Below are 17303 nucleotides of genomic sequence, written 5' to 3' on the forward strand. Positions count from 1 at the left end.
GCGCATGAATGCTGTGACATCCATGTGGTAGTGTGGAGGTTAGAAAACAGCCCATGAGAATCAGTTCTCTCTTTCTACCTTGGGATTCAAAACTGAGCTTAGTGTGTTTACAGCTAAGCCATCTCACCACCTCAAGGGATGGGGAAGGACAAAAAATTTAGGTTTTTCTGTGCTGGTTAATTTTTTGTCAACTTGACATACGCTTGAGTCATCTGGGAAAAAGGAAACTCCACTAAGGAGATGTTTAAGAGTGGCCTGTAGGCCAGTCTGTGGGACATTTATTTGTGATTGATGATCTATGAGGGTCTAACTTACTCTCATTGGTACTATCCCTGGGCTGGTGGTCCTGGGTTGCATTAAATAAAAATGTAGCTGAGGTGCTAGGGAGATAGTTAGGCAGATAAAGGTGCTTGTCACCGAACATGATCTGAGTTCCACTCCCCAGGATCCATTTGTTGGAAAACAGGTTGTCTTTGTCACAGTTTGTCCTGGCCCTCCCATGCATGTCATGTTATGTCCTCCACCCCCCATAAATAAGTGTGAAATAAAAAAATCAAGCTAAGGAAGCCATGGAGAACAAGCCAATAAGTAGCATTCTTTCATGGCCTTTGCCCACCTCCATGTTTCTGGCCTGACTTCCTTGGTGGTGGAGGAAATGACCTAAAAGTCCATAGGCTAAAATAAATTCTTCTTCCCCAAGTTGGTTTTGGGTAGTGTATTAGCACAGTAGAGAGGCAAATAAAGACTTTTTCCTTCCTTCCCTCCCTCTTCCCCTCCCTCCCTCCCTCCCTCCCTTCTTCTTTTCTTCCATTCTTTTCTTCGTTTTCTTTTTCTTCTCTCTCCTTTTTTAAAGCCCTGATTAGCCTGGAACTTGCTATGTAGACCATGTTCTGCCTGCTTTTGCTTCTATACTGCTGAGATTCAAGGTGTGTGTGAACCAAACTTGGATCCTCTGCAAGAACACTAAATGCTTTAAACTACTAACTCCTTATTTCTCTGTTGTGTTTTGCACATGTCCCATGTGGGTGGAAGTCAGAGGACAGCTTTTGGGAGTTGGCTTTCTTTCCAAGTGCCAGGATTGAACTCAGGTTGCCAGGTGTCTTAGGGTTTTACTGCTGTGAACAGACAACACTATGACCAAGGCAACTTTTTTTTTTAAATTAAACTAATAAAATTTATTTTAAAATATACAATTCAGTATTATATTTTTTGTCATCAAAATAATTTAAAATAGTTAAATGCTCTTAAATATACATGATGTCTTCTGAAGCTAAAGGTAGTATACACTCAACTGTTTTTAAAATCTATTTGGAGCATTAAACAGGACAGAAGTAGGAAAAAATCTGTTATGAAGCCATCTATGAAAGGAAATTGTGACAGGTTCCTGATTAGACAAACCGTTCCATCTCCAAGGGAAAATACGCAGTGTAACTGTGGCTTCATAGAATGAATTGGGTAGAGTTCTTTCTGTTTCTATTTTGTGAAACAGTTTGAAGAGTATTGGTATTAGGTCTTCTTTGAAGGTCTGATAGAATTCTGCACTAAACCCATCTGGTCCTGGGCTTTTTTTTTTTTTTTTTTTGGTTGGGAAACATTTAATGATTGCCTCTTTCTTTAGGGGTTATGGGACTGTTTGGGTGGTTTATCTGATCCTGACTTAACTTAGGTATATCTGTCTAGAAAATTGTCCATTTCATCCAGATTTTCCAGTTATGTTGAATATAGGCTTTTATTGTAGGATCTGATGATTTTTTTAATTTCCTCAGTTTCTGTTGTTATGTCTCCCTTTTCATTTCTGATTTTGATAATTTGGATACTGTCTCTGTGTCCTCTGGTTAGTCTGGCTAAGGGTTCATGTATCTTGTTGATTTTCTCAAAGAACCAGCTCCTGGTTTTGTTGATTCTTTATATAGTTCTTTTTGTTTCTACTTGGTTGATTTCAGCCCTGTGTTTGATTATTTCATGTTGTCTCTTGGGTGAATTTGCTTCCTTTCGTTCTAGAGCTTTTAGGTGTGCTGTCAAGCTGCTAGTGTGTGCTCTCTCTAGTTTCTTTTTGGTGGCACTCAGAGCTATGAGTTTTCCTCTTAGCAATGTTTTTATTGTGTCCCATAAGTTTGGGTATGTTGTGCCTTCATTTTCATTTAATTTCATTCTTTATTTCTTCCTTGACAAAGTTATCATTGAGTAGGGCGTTGTTCAGCTTCCATGTGTGTGTGGGCTTTTTGTTGTTTTTGTTGCTATTGAATATCAGCTTTAATCCCATGGTGATCTGGTAGGATGCATGGGATTATTTCAATCTTCTTATATCTGTTGAGGCCTTTTTTGTGACCAATTATATGGTAAGTTTTTGAGAAGGTACCATGAGGTGCTGAGAAGGTGGTATTTTTGTTTTGTTTTAGGATGAAATGTTCTTTAGATATCTGTTAAATCCATTTGGTCCATAACTTCTGTTAGTTTCACTGTGTCTCTGTTTAGTTTGTGTTTCTATGATCTGTCCACTGATGAGAGAGGGGTGTTGAAGTCTCCACTGTTATTGTGTGAGGTACAATGTGTGCTTTGAGCTTTAGTAAAGTCTCTTTAATGAATGTGGGTGCCCTTGCATTTGGAGCATAGATGTTCAGAATTGAGAGATCCTCTTGGTAGACTTTTCCTGTGATGAGTATGAAGTGTTCTTCCTTATCCTTTTTGATAACTTTTGGTTGGAAGTTGATTTTATTCAACATTAGATTGGCTACTCCAATAATTCCTAGCTTGAAAATTAATCTAGGCTGTGTTAAAGTTTATGATGATTCTTTTTTCTTTCGCTTTACTATTCTAGGGATCAAACTCAGGGTATTGACATGCCAGGCAGGTGCTGCTACCCCTGAACTACCTTCTTCACTAGCCCTGGGTATATATCTTTATTCATCTACTCACTCTGTAAACATATGTTGAGGGCCATTCCCACCCCTCCTTTAAAAAAAGAATCTTGGAGCTGGAGAGATGGCTCAGCAAGAGCACTGACTGCTCTTCCGAAGGTCCTGAGTTCAATTCCCAGCAACCACATGGTGGCTCACAACCACCCGTAATGAGAGTCTGAAGTCAGCTACAGTGTACTTATGTATAATAAATAAATCCTTAAAAATAAAAAAAGAATCTTGTCCAATCTTGCCTTGAATTTGCAATCCTCCTGCCTCAGCCTCCAGATTGTTGGTATTATAAACGAGTCCCATGTCTGCCCTTAAGAGTCCACTACTGGGCTATAGGGGTGGCTTAGTGGGCTAAAGGTACTCTATATGTCAAGACTGATGACCTGAGTTTAATCTCAGGATTTCATAGTAGAAGGAGAGAACCTCAATGCCCACAAGTTGTTCTCTGACCTGCATACATTTGCTGTAGTGCACAATAAATAGATCTTTAAAAAACAAAATTTATCTCAGTCCAGTGCTGAGAGAACCCAGAACATACCCTGGTGACGCTTGATTTTTGTGGAACAGGTATAAAGAATATAGCTTTGCTGAATAAGGTTTAAAATACACTGCATGCACTGTTGTCCTTTAGAGCTTTTTTACAAAGGAAGACCCATTATTGGGAACAGTGCTCAGGTGTGTTTATTATTTTTTGTTTACTGATTCATTGGGTTATAGTTCTAAAACCTTCTTATTGATAGTTAGCTGTCTTCTTTCCTATGCTGAGGCTTTAGAGCATACAGTAAAGTGTCTAAGAGGAAATGAGAGAAGATTAGAAAATCCATTTTTTAAAAGTCTTTCACATAAAGTATTTTTCTTGTTTTCTCTTTTGGATGGCCAGTAGATTAGTATAGTTGTGAAGGAATTTAGGTTTTGAATTTGCCTTTCACTTATGGGTTGTGTGTAAATGAAATAATACAGTTTCTTTATATTTCCATCCTTTGACCTTTAAAATGGGAATGTTTCAGGTGTTGACTGGGTGGGTGACTTACGTTGCATTGTGCTTGGTTTAGTGATCACTAATGTCAGCTGTTCCTCCCTCACTGCAGAACAGTCTATTTAAAGAAGAATATCCTTTATAAATAAACGGTGTTCCTCCTTGAAGTAATTAAAGTAGCTATTATTTAAAAGTATCAAGATGATGAGAGCATTTTTGGTGAGAGTAAATATAGTAATAAACTTAGTTACACATATTGAGCATCTTTAATTTGAATTGTTCATTAGGGATGCTCACTGGCAAAGTCTATGCAAATGTTCTAGAATCTGAAATTTAAAACACTTCTGATGTAATTTAAAACCACTATTAATAATTACAATTACAATTTATACACTTTAAAAATCAATTCTATACACTTACTGCTTCTATTTCTCTTCTTTTCTTTCTACCTTTCTTTCTTTCTCCCTCCCCACCCCCCACCCCCAATTTTTTTTTTTTTTTTTAAAGAAAGGGCCTCTCTATGTAGCTCAGTGTTTTAGTTAGGGTTTTATTGCTGTAAACCAAGGCAACTCTTATAAAGAGTTTGCACATTTAATTGGGGCTAGCTTACAGTTTATCATCATGGAGGGAAGCATTGCAGCATGCAGGCAGACGTGGTGTTGGAGCAGGAGCAGAGAGTTCTACATCTTAATCTGTTTGAAGGCATCCAGGCACAGACTGGTATCCTCAGGCAGCTAGGAGGAAGCTCTCTTCCTCAATGGGTGGAGCCTGAGCATAGGAGGAGACCTCCAAAGCCCATCCCCACAGTGATACATTTCTTCCAACAAGGCCACACCTCCTAACTGTACCACTCCCTATGGGCCAAGCATATTTAAACCACCACACCCTGGCTGTCCTAGAACTCTTTGTAGACCAAACTGTCCTCAAACTCAGATACCTGCCTATCTCTGCCTCTGGAGTGCCTAGTAAAGATGTGAGCCAATATGTCCAGCTAGATCATTAACTATTACAAGATGTAGTATTAGTTAAAAACAAAACAAAACACAATTTTTTGTCTTCTTCTTGGGACAGAGCTTTTGTAGTCCAGATGACAGGAATTCACTGTGACCCTGAATTTTTACGCTTTTTTCATCTCTCTCTCTCTCTTCTCTCTTCTCTCTTCTCTCTTCTCTCTTCTCTCTCTCTTCTCTCTTCTCTCTCTCTTCCTCTTCTCTCTCTTCTCTCTCTCTCTCTCTCTCCTCCTCCTCCTCGTCCTCCTCCTCCTCCTCCTCTTCCTCCTCCTCCTCCTCCTCCTCCTCTTCCTCCTCCTCCTCCTCCTCCTCCTTCTTCTTCTTCTTCTTCTTCTTCTTCTTCTTCTTCTTCTCTCTCTCTCTCTCTCTCTCTCTCTCTCTCTCTCTCTCTCTCTCTCTCTCTCTCTCTCTCTGATTATAGCCACCATACCTTCATTATAGTACTGGGGATTCAAACCAGAGCAAACAAGCTGACAACTAAGGTATGTACCCAGGTCTGTCAAATACAGATTATTTACAGGAAGAGATCTTTTACTTGTACTCTATCAGTTATTTGTTTGTCTCAGTAATTTATGATGCTGCTGATACATTACAGATCATACATTTAAGGATTTTTCATCCTTATACTGAAAATCATGACTCTGTCTTTTTATATATGGTAAACTGCAGGCATGTCTTCATAGGTGGAGTTTGTTTTATGTCTGGAGTAGTAGTTCTGTAAATAAAGGGAATGCCTGTTACACTGAATAAATTCAAGATTCCACGAGGAATCTGTTATTTGGATTATTTTTAATCTGGTGGCACAGTTCTTATATTTAATATCATGACTTTTTTTTTCATTTTTCTGGTAGAAAAGTAAATTCAAACCAGCTGTTGATAGCACCAACTGTACCCAAGGTGTTATTTTAGCTTGTTTTAGGGTTATCTTGGCTTCCTTTTTGTTTTTCTTATTTTAAAAATGCTCTCTGAAGAATTTTTTCATTTAAAGGATTAGAATAATGACCACCTTTATCACTTTAAATACAAGCCATTGTAATGTAAAAGCTATAACTTAGCCAGTTTTATGAGTGGGTTGTCCTGTTTCCTTTTAAGGCTTCCTACTAGAAGAGATGGAAAGTGTGTTTCGGCCATCATCATAATAAAACCCGTGGCACAGCAGTTCACAGAGCAGTTGCTGGAGGACTGCTGCCTCAGCTGCTTTACTTTACACTGTGCTTTAGGATTTTGCAATGATAATAGGAAATATTTGTAATTTTTTAATAACAAAGTTTTCTTTGTATTTTGTGAATAGTTTTTTTTCTTCAGAATTTAACAGTTTCAATGCGTTTTTATTTCTTAGTTGAGGAATTGTGATCGTTTGAAGGTTCATTGACTTCGTCGTGTTTTTACACTTCTTTGTCTGCATTACACACTTGTTAATTTTCCAGTCTTAGTTAGTGATCTCCTTGGCAACAATCATACCCAGCCGCTTATTCCTATTGCATGTGCATTTTACAGTGTTTTTGCTTAAGCACAGGGTCTTCGTATGTTGGGCAGGCACTCCACCATTGAGCTGTATCCAATCCCTAATACCAGGTGTTCTTTTGCTTTTTGACATACACAATAGCTCATTAAATGTTCTCTGAGAAATGGGTGTAAATAACAATTAAAATGCATAAGATTTAAAAAAGAAAGTAGTTACATATCACCTATAGTGCTGTGCTATGGCTCTCTGTGCTTTGTGGTAGTAAGTTATAGTCACTGCTATGGCTCTCTGTGCTTTGTGGTAGTAAGTTATAGTCACTGCTAACGGTGCTATGATTCGTTGCCTGCATGTGAAGAAAATCTTTCATTTCTGCAGGCTAGTCAAAGTAAATATGAAACCTTATCTTCATCATACTCAACTCTTGGATTCTCTTTGTGTGCCTTAGAACTCCAAAAACAAAAACCAAAACAAAACAAAAAGAAAACCTTTTATAAACAGTGGTACTAAGATAAATTGCTTAAGGATAATTGCTTAAAGATAAATGCATTTTAAGAAATTTGCCTTGTTTTGCCCTGGTGATTTTTTAGTCAACAGTTGTAAGATAAGAGAGTGGGTGCATTTATTTTAACATTCAGGAGATACTGACGGAGAAAAACTTAGAAGTTAAATAAGTCCTGTTTTACAGTGATGATATTCTTAGAACTCTTGGAGTAGGGAAGTACTGTGAGTGCACAGGATATGGAAAAGCATGTGTGCTGGGTTATTCTCAGCCATGGCTGGAAATAACTGAAATAGCGTATGGGAGAGGCTTAGGTTTTGGATTTAGACTTGAATTCTGAGTAGGTTTCTTGGTTTTGTTGGAGCCTTGGCTTCCTAGTTGTAAGCCTATCATTATACAGTGCTTGCTTCAGGTGTGTGAAAATGAAATGAGACATGTCTGAAGTGTTGGAAGGTTAGCCTTGGCTCTTTGCAGTGTCTCATTAGAGGGTCTGCTTCCTTTATGTAAAGGGAAGGATGGAGTGAAGGATGATGGTTCTTCTTCCTCCTCTCCTCCTCCTCTTCCTTCTCCTTCTCCTCCTCCTCCTTCTCTTCCTTCTCCCCCTCCTCCTTCTCTTCCTTCTCCTTTCTTCCCCTCCTCCTTCCTTCCCCTTCTTTCCCTCTTCCCCCCTTTTTCCCCTCCCCCTTCCCCCTTTCCTCCTTGTTCTTCTTGTTCTTGTTCTTGTTAACTATGTAGTTGTAGTTGGTCTGGGATTTGTTATGTAGAATAGGCTGGCCTCAAACAAGAGAGAACCACCTGTTTCTGCCTCCTGAGTACTAGAATTAAAGGCATGCACCACCATGCCAGATTTGCTAGAATGGTTTCTTAGTATGGAAAGTTATTTGATTGGAAAGTCTACTTTTTAGGATTACCTAGAAGTGGTATCACATCTTAACTTGTTAGAAGTGACTGTGAACCACTTTGACTATGTACTATATGGAAGACATTGCCAAACAGCTATCTTATTACTTTAATAGATATTCTGTAAAAAATGATTTCATGGCCTTATAGATAAGTTAGTTTCTTCACCATTATTATAGAATCCTTGGTTAAAACAAAACAAAACAAAACAACCCCCCCCAAACCCTTAAACAAGGACGGGTTTCTTGTGGGTCAAGTTTTCAGAGGTTCAGCCCATGTTAGCCATGCATGAACTTGGGAAGAATATTATAGCAGTGGGGGCATGAAGGAGAGGTAAGTGAGTAGTCTTTGCCACATGTGCCTGCCATTATGACAGGAAAGAGTCAGTCTCGCAAGGACCTGTTTCCAGTGACCTACTTCCTTGTGGAGGTTCATGAACTTAAGACTATTCTAAAATAGTGCCACCATTTTAAAATTCCAAATGGATACACACATGTTTGTAGTGAAGCTACATCTATGACTTATTTTAAAGGGCTATCCATCATTTAAAAATTGCTAGTGTTTGTTGTGTGTATGTGTGGATGTTTGCATCTGTGTGGGTGCATTTATACATATGTGTATGAGGTTCAAGGTTGATATCAGGAGCTATCCTTGATGGTTCTCTACCTGATTTTTTGAGGTTGGAAAAAGAGAAACCCTAGAAATCTTCAAAATACTCTTTTGGAGGAATTTAATTTGAGCGTAAACTACTGTTTTTTTTTTTTTTTTTTTTTTTTGTTTGTTTGCTTGCTTGCTTGTTTTAATGCCCTAATAGAAAACAATATTGTATTTATCTACTATTCTTTAATAATTTGAAGAAAAATGTGTTAATGACTGCCCTAGTTTCCTTTCTGTTGTGAGAAATACCATAACCAAAAGCAACATGAGGAGGAGAGACTGATTTGGATTGTTCCTGATCATGGTTGATCATTGAAGGAAGTCAGAACAGAAACTCAGAAGCAGGCAGGAACCATGATGGAAAGCAGTCTGCCTGGCTTGCTCAACTTTCTTTCTTAGCCACCTGTCCAGGGGTAAGTGGATGGGCCCTTCCACAGCATCTTTAATCAAGGAAATGTACCCAAACCCCACAACATCTAATAAAAAAGCCATGCCATGGTTCTCACAGCTTTAATTTTAGGGTTCAGAAGGCAAAGCAGGTAGATCTCTATGAGTTCCAGGCTAGCTAAGGCCTGTCTCAAAAAACCCAGACTAAAACAAAACAAAAAGAAAGAAAATGTCCTGCAGACATGCCCATAGACCACACTGATGGAGGCAGTTCCTTAGCTGAGTTTCTTCCTCCCAGGGTTGTATAGGTCTCTGTGGAGTTGGCAGAAACGAACCAGCACAGTGGCCTCAGGTGGGTTCTTTGAGTTGATTTTACGTTTTGGGTGTTGTTTGTCCTGAGCCATTGGCTGTGCTTTGGCCAACTCTATTTGTTTCCTACACAGTTTAAATACAACAAATTAAACACCAGTCTTGCCCTTCAAAATAATTTCCTACACAGCAGCTAACTTTGAAACAGATGAGAAGAGTTTCCTACGCAGTGCTTTAGTTGTTTTTCTCTGGAGGGGATATTAATAACCAGCACTTCCTTTTGTATTTTTCATTTGCAAATAATGACTTTAAAAATTCTTGGTAGCTTTTTTATGACTCAGATATATTTTTTTGGTATAATTTTGTTTAAAATCAAAAGACATACTAAAATTGTTGTAAAAATGATTTTTAAAAATGAAACATGAAAGCATTATGGAAAACATGTTTTCTGTAAAGCATGAAAACATTATCAGTATAGACACTATCATTATATGTAATTTTTGAAGGGAGTCTGGCCAGCTTGAGCATTGGTGAACATGGCTCTGGCAGGCATCGCCCTTCTCCATTATTCCCTCTGTCTTGCTAAAAACCATTGAATTACTTTCCTAAAGGTAGCCACCAAGGTCTATTCCTGTATTTGGCCAATTTCTCCTGCTGAGGCTGACCACCAAGATTCAACTATCAAAGTATTAAAGTCCAGCAGTCAGAAACCCCCTTGGCTGACCTAATTAACACGCCCAATTAAACACCTCATCCTAATATGGGGTTTTCTCATTTTTCCTTTATAAAATGATATCTTCCAATGGGCCATGTCTGTCTTCTCTCTATCCAGATGTAATCCTTTGTCCTCAGATGACAAATATCTCCCTCATGTCCTTCTCCTTCTCCTTCATCTTCTATCTCCTGTCTTTGTCTCTTATTCCCTGCCTGTTGTCCCTGTAGTGCAAGTAAATCTCCTTTATGCTGAGAACTTGGTCTTGGGGGTCTTGAGTAGATCCTTTTCTTTCAATTTTGTAGTTAGCTCTAAAAAGTAGAATTGGGTCCCTAACAACTGGAGCTGCAGGGGCTATCGCAAAAGCTGTTGCCTGTCTGTGGAACATGTTCTAGCTGAGCTGCCTTGTCTGGCCTCAGTGGGAGAGGATGCATCTAGTCCTGCAGAGACTTGATGTGCCAGGGTAGGGGGATACCAGGGGAGGCCTTCACCCTCTCAGAGGAGAAGGGAGGAGAAGAGGGAAGGGATCGTGTGAGGGGTTACCAGGAGGGAGTGCATCAATTGGAATGTAAAGTGAATTAAAAAAAAAAAGATAGATTTAGTAAAGCCTAATCTTAAAAAGTTGGTAATCTTGGTGTTTAAGCTTGCCAGAATAATAATTTAATAGTAGGGTTAAACCCCAAATGTCTTTAGGGAAAGAATAGAGAAGTTGAGGTGGAAGGAATCACTTGTTGTTATTAACTTGGTTAAAAGTTGTAGACAGTTCAACAAAAATTTTCCATACATTTATCAAAGCACTTCCACACACACACAATAAGTATGGGTGCTAAAGTCTATAAAAACAAGTAGTAATGTACAACTAATTCTAGTAACAGTCCAACAAACATATCCTATAAGAGCTGTTCACCTAGTGAAATCTTTTGGTTTTTACATCTTGCTTGTGAACAATTAGATCCTTAATTAATGAGAATAATTTGGTCTATTTTCTTCTCTTATGTTAATTAACCTTTTACAGATTTAACATAGTTTACAGTGTGTCTCTTTTAAAAAATCAGAGATGAATTCTTTTAAAGCCTTAAAACTACTGAAGAGTTGTTTCTGTCTGCCTTTTCTAAATGACTTCCACCTGTTCCTTAAGTGTCAGCATGCTTCATAGACCCTGACCTACAGGCTCAGTGGTGTGCTGTGCAGTGGGTGTTTACAATTCTAGTATTCCCCACTGACAGCAGTGTTAGTCTAGAATTGGGGTGCCTTCTCAATGGCTGCTATTTGCTCTGTCTGTAGGACACCCCCCCTTTTTTTAAACAAACAAGCAAAAACAAAAAAGCTTGCGATGATTTTGAAGGGCAGAAACCTTTCCAAAATACCTCCATACTTTTAGCTTCCTAGTAACTTTCTCCTAGGGGGCCTTAAACTCTTAAATCATTGCAATGAGTTAATTCTATAGTACATGTGTCTAATTTTGAATTCTCTAAAATCTGTGACATAATTCTTTTTTTAGATATTTTCTTCATTTACATTTCAAATGCTATCCCCAAAGCCCCCTATACCCGCCCTGCTCCCCAACCCACCCAGTCCTGCTTCCTGGCCCTGGCATTCCCCTGTACTGGGACATATGATCTTCGCAATATCAAGGGCCTCTCTTCCCATTGATGGCCAACTAGACCATTCTCTGCTACATACACAACTAGAGACACAGCCCTGGGGGGTACTGGTTAGTTCATATTGTTGTTCCTCCTATAGGGTTGCAGATCCCTTTAGCTCCTTGGATACTTTTTCTAGCTCCTTCATTAGGGGCCCTGTGTTCCATCCAATAGATGACTGTGAACATCCACTTCTGTATTTGCCAGCCATTGGCATAGGCTCACAACGAATGAGCTTTGTCAGGGTCCTGTCAGCAAAATCTTTCTGGCATATTCAATAGTGTCTGGATTTGGTGGTTGTAATATGGGATGGATCCCCGGGTGGGGCAGTCTCTGGATGGTCTTTCTTTCCATCTTAGCTCTGAATTTTGTCTCTGTAACTCCTTCCATGGGTATTTTGTTCCCCATTCTGAGAAGGAAGACATAATTCTTTTAAAATTTCCTGTGTGCCTACTATAACCAAGTAAAAGCAGCAAGCCTACCAGAACCTTCCTGGGTAATAACTGGATGAAAACAGCCTTCCAAGGGTCTCAGATGTCAGTTACTACAACTTGCCCTTCAGTCTCTTCTTGAGGCCTCTGGGATAAGGTAGAGCTTTGACATGCTCTAAGGGGTCGAAAGCTCTGTTTGTGGGTTTTCCTTGCTGATTATGGTTTGTTTGTTCTTTTTTTTTTTTCTTTTCTATGACTGTTTCTTATATTGATGTCTTTTTAGCTTGGTTGTTCTCTAAATTCAGTGTTATTCTATTAGATTAATAAGGAAGTGTATGTTATACACACACACACACACACACACACACACACACACACCCCATGTAACTCTACTAGGAATGGTTAGAAGGATATTTGCTAGGAACTTCGAATCTTTTATATTCTAGCAGTTATCTTTGAAATAGGAAACATTTGTTCTGGTAAGAGGTCTTTTAAACATATAGCTAGTATTTTTGAGTTTTATTCTGCTGGAAAAAGTTTTAAATTTTCTACTGTCCAGTCTCAGAAGGCCTTTTCTATTTGGACTGGCTAGTAGCTTTGGACATGTTGAACATTCACACACTTTGATTTTCTTTGTTTTTTGAGAGCTGTTAACTACTTAAAAATTTAAAATTAAACCTGTTCATTTGAAAGTTGTAGTCTAGGTTTACTAGCCTTAAATATGTGCTCTCCAGCTCTCTTAGCTGGGAGGCACAGAGACATGAGAACACAAGGCTTAACCTACATTGCTAGGGCCAGGGAGATCGCCCAGTGAGTAAAGCCTGAGTCTAACGCCAGCATTCCTTTGGGAAATAGGAGGCAGGAACAGAATGGCCCAGGTGCTTGTGGGCCAGCCAGTTAGCTTGGTGTATGCAGTGAGAAAACAAACAAACAAACAAACAAACGCGTCTCAAAGACAAGGTAGAAACAGAGGACTGGCTAACTCTGGTTACTGCCCTCTGACCTCTACACTTACACTGCGGCTTGCACACACACAAAACACCCCTACTAGACACTTCTAATATTTTAATAAATGAAGTTATTAGATACCTACTGTTTGTATGGTGCTATATCTCATATAAGTTACCATTTAGTATTTACTACAGCTAGTGGATACCCACTATTTAGCTGAGAAGGAAACCAAAGTCAGAAGTAATAGATTGCAATTTAAGCTAAAACTATCACTAGTTGCCATTCCCAGTACCCTGCTGCCTACCGACCCCCACTACCCCACCCTCACTCCTATGAACTGACAGGTTGTTTGATGTCTCTGAGCCTCAGCTTCCTTACCTGTAAAATGAAGTTAGCATTTAAAAAAGCAGTCTTGATACTATTAAACTTCAGTTGTACAGTTAAGCTTGCCATGCACCAAGTGATATTTATCTACTGTTTAGCATATAAACACCCAGGGACCTTCAAGTTGGCTACTTTGAAATTTATTAAAATTAATAAAATTAATTAGTTTAATTAATTAAATTAAAATGGAATGCAAAATCATGAGTTTTATTATAACATTTCATGTACTTTGACTTAGAGTCTTTGGAAAGTACACTCAGGAGTGATAAAGCTGCCTCATGATAGTTGTGGTTTTGTTTGTATGAGGAAACACCATGCTGATTTTCATAGGCGCTATACACATTTACATTTCCAACAGCAATGTTTAAGAGAGATCTTTCCCCTAGTCCTTGCCAATGTTAGTTTTTATTATTTGCTTGGTAGAGCTATTCTTGGTGTGAGATGAATTCAATATAGTTTTGATTTTTCATTTCCCAGAGGTATAAGGAATGAGAATTTTAAATGTATCTATTGGCCATTTATACTACTACTTTTGATAACTGTCCAGTTCATTTAAATACTACAAGTTGTCTTTTTTCTTGATAATGGTTACCAAGCAGCTCAGCCTTTACAGTCCTTTTATAATGCATTGGTACATTTTGATAGTGCTTATTCTAGTGAATTAGAGTCCTCTTTATTTCATTAGAACAAGACATGCTGACTTAAAAATGTATTTATCTGTTAGATGTGATGTACATCTTTAGTCCTAGCGCTTGGAAGGTGGAAGCAGAGGCAGGTGGATCTTTTTGAGTACAAGGGCAGTCTGAACATTTTTATACAGACATTCCAGGCCAGGCTAGCTAGAGCTACACAATGAGATCCTGTCTAAAAACAAAACAACAATAAAAACAACAATGGATGTTACTGTTATTGGCTTCCTTAAATAAAACTTATTTTTTGAAAAATATGGTCATATCAACTGTAGGAGATTTACTATTTCTCTAGTGTACAAAATAGGATAAATAAGTGACCTGAAAATGTATGCCATCTTTTAATATAGTTAAAGGAAATTTCAAAATCATAATTTACTTATCTTGGTAACTACATAGAAGTAGGTACTAATTAGTAATTGCTGTGGAGATGATTGTAGTCATACTTAATAATTGTAAATCTGGGACTTATAAATTGATCACAACTAGATTTCCAGTATTATTATTGTATAGTTAATATAATATTTATGCCTGAGATTTTTGAATATATATTAAGGCTTAGAAAAATTGACATTAAATGGCCTTTATTAGAAATTTTATTTCAAAATTGAGGCATAAAAAGGTAACATAGGGGCTGGAAAGATGGCTTAGCAGTTAAGAGCACTGACTTCTCTCCCAGAGGACTCAGATTTGCTTCCCAGCACCCATGTGGCAGGTTATAAATGTCTGCAAGTCCAGTTGCAGGATATAAAGTGCTTCCTTCTGCCCTCTGAGTAGTGCTCACTCTGTAGACATACGTGCAAGCAGAACACCTGTACACATAGCGTAAAAATAACCTGTTTTTAAAGTTAGTGTAAGTGAATGATAGATAGCATGGGGGGGGGGGGAAATACCTTCAGGACTGGTCAGTACATGTAGAGAGAGAGAAATGTAAGGTGGGATTGAAGCTCACAGGAAAGTTGCCAAGGTGAAAAGCCCAGAACACCCTCCTCCCCAAGATCAACCCTGTTCTAGATTAGGGGGGGTGGGGGCGCTTCATTATACTGGGGTGAAGCTTAGCATATGAAAATAACATAAACCAAAAATTAACACATATACATAGGTATAATTACATTTCTGTTACCTGGCAGCGTTTCCTCGAAAGCCTAAGGAACCAAGATTTAGTAGTGATGAAAGCAGACAGGCATGTGCCCCTAGTTTCTGGGTAATGGGTGCTCTCTTGCCAGAGCCACTCATCTCTAACAGTTCCAGTCTTTGCCACAGTTCCATCCTTTCAGTTGTTTAGACCCCAAGCTTACCTCCTCATGCATCTGAGCTCCTCTCACCAGGACTCTTCCAGTACCTTTAAAATTGATCTTTGTTTCTGCTTTTGCTTATAGTCTGATTCAGTGGTGTTCAACACAGCCACGGAGTGACCCTTTAAAAAGTCAGGGTATGTCCATCTTCTGTTCATAATTCACCAGTGTCTTCCCAAAGCCAAAATCTTCACAGCAGCCTACACATGTTCTTTTCGGGATACAGGGTTGACTTTTTTCTTTCTTTTTTCTTTTTGAGGCAGGGTCTCACAACATAGCCTTGGCTGTCCTCGCAACTCCCTACGTAGACCAGGCTAACATTGAACTCACAGAGATCCTTCTGCCTCTGCCTCCCAAATGCCTCCCAAGTGCGTGTGCCACTAGGACCAGCATTACATGTGTGTTCTTATATAATTTGATTCCCTGAAAACTTCTTGAGTTCATTTTCTAGTGACTTTATCATTCTTTTCCAAATACAGTGGCCTCTAACATTACACAACCTCCTGAGTCAGGGTCTTGCACTTCCTGTTTCTGCAGCTGTCTATATGGTTTGTTTCCTTACACCCCCTCAGTTGTCGGCTCATGTCTTCTACACTAAGACCTTCATCACTCAACTGAAAGTAGTACTTCCTGCCTCTTTTAGCTTTTCCAGTAACATTTTTTCATCAAATGAATTATAGGGGTTGTCTACCATTTACTTATTCTGCATTGTAGAATAACGAGGTAGGTTTTTCCTTATTTTTTATCCCAGAATATTCCTTTACCTAGAGTATGGTATGTCAGTTAATCTGTACTAAGCAAATAATTAATGAGTAAATAAGAAAGAATTCTGAGGGGATGGAGAGATGGCTCAGAGATTAAGAGTACTGACTGCTCTTCCAAAGGTCCTGAGTTCAGTTCCGAGCAACCACTTGGTGACTCACAACCATCTATGATGGGATCTGATGCCCTTTTCTGGTGGGTCCAAAGACACCTACAATGTACTCATATAAAATCAATCAATCAATCAACCAATCAATCAATATAATCTTCTTTGAAAAAGCTTTTGCCCTTTGTTTAACTAAACAATTTTGCTGTGTATGTGCCTTTAATCCCAGCACTTGGGAGGCAGAGTCAGGAGGATTTCTGAGTTCAAGGCCAGCCTGGTCTACAAAGTGAGTTCCAGGACAGCCAGGGCTACACAGAGAAACCCTGTCTCAAAAAAATGAAAACAAAACAAAACAAAAAAGCCAAAAAAAAAAATTCTGTAGCAGCGTATACTATCACTGCTATTAATGTATAGAGCTTTCTTCCCTCCCTCCCCCCCACCCCCCCAAGACAAAGCCTCTCTGTAGCCCTGGCTGTCCTGGAATTCACTCTGAAGACCAGGCTGGTCTCAGACTCACAGAGATCCACGTGACTCTGCCTCCTGAGTGCTGGGATTAAACATGTGCCACCACCACCACCTGTCAAGCTTTCTTAAATAAGTGATGTTAGTGGTTCATACAAATTCAGAGAAAGATAGTATTAACTTTAAATACTATTTACTAATGTTGGGACCACACAGGCTCAGGTATTGAACATATGGTCCCCAGTTGGTAGCACTACTCAGGGAGTTATACAGCCTTGTTTGAGAGGTAGTGTCTCTGGGGGTGGGTGGGCTTTGAGAGTCTATAGCCTTGCCTCACTTCCATTTCCAGTTTATGTTTGTTTTCTGTCTCTGTGTCCACCATGTTGTGAGCTCCCCCATCCTCCCCAGACTGCTGCTTGTAGTACAAAGTGATCATTCAAGTTCTGCTCCTGCCACCATGCTGCTATGACTCCTCTCCATAATGGCCTCTTATCTCCCTGGGACCGTAAGCCCAGATAAACTCAGCCTTCTATAAGTTAGCTTCATTATAGTATTTTATCACAGCAACAAAAAGTAACTAATACAGGCGTTTCAGTACTAGTTTTCTTCTTTGTTACTGTGATAAAACCTTGACCAAAATCACCATGGGGGAAAGGAATTTGTTTGACTTGCACATCACAGTACATCATTGAGAGAAGTCAGGGCAAGAATTCAAGTAGGAACCTGGAGGCAGGAGCTGACGTAGAGACCATGGCG

The 17303-nt window shown here is 39.1% G+C and overlaps 1 protein-coding gene across 10 annotated transcripts in view; it reads left to right on the plus strand.

Moving 5' to 3' along the window:
* The window catches only part of Sfmbt1 (Scm like with four mbt domains 1), a 104801-nt gene that overhangs the window by 27506 nt on the left and 59992 nt on the right, over positions 1 to 17303 (plus strand). For 2 of the 10 annotated variants that reach the window (XM_085828493.1, XM_085828498.1), the window contains exons 3-4: positions 5317 to 5377; positions 8642 to 8829. The exons of 5 other annotated variants lie outside the window; for them this stretch is intronic. The gene's annotated coding sequence lies outside the window, so the exon portion shown is untranslated. The remainder of the gene's footprint in view (positions 1 to 5316; positions 5378 to 8641; positions 8830 to 17303) is intronic. 3 more of the 10 variants (XM_085828496.1, XM_085828497.1, XM_085828499.1) reach the window with 3 other exon arrangements.

This window comes from Mus caroli, unplaced genomic scaffold, assembly GCF_978045245.1.
Source record: "Mus caroli unplaced genomic scaffold, Mus_caroli_1 scaffold_12, whole genome shotgun sequence".
Lineage (NCBI taxonomy): Eukaryota > Metazoa > Chordata > Mammalia > Rodentia > Muridae > Mus > Mus caroli.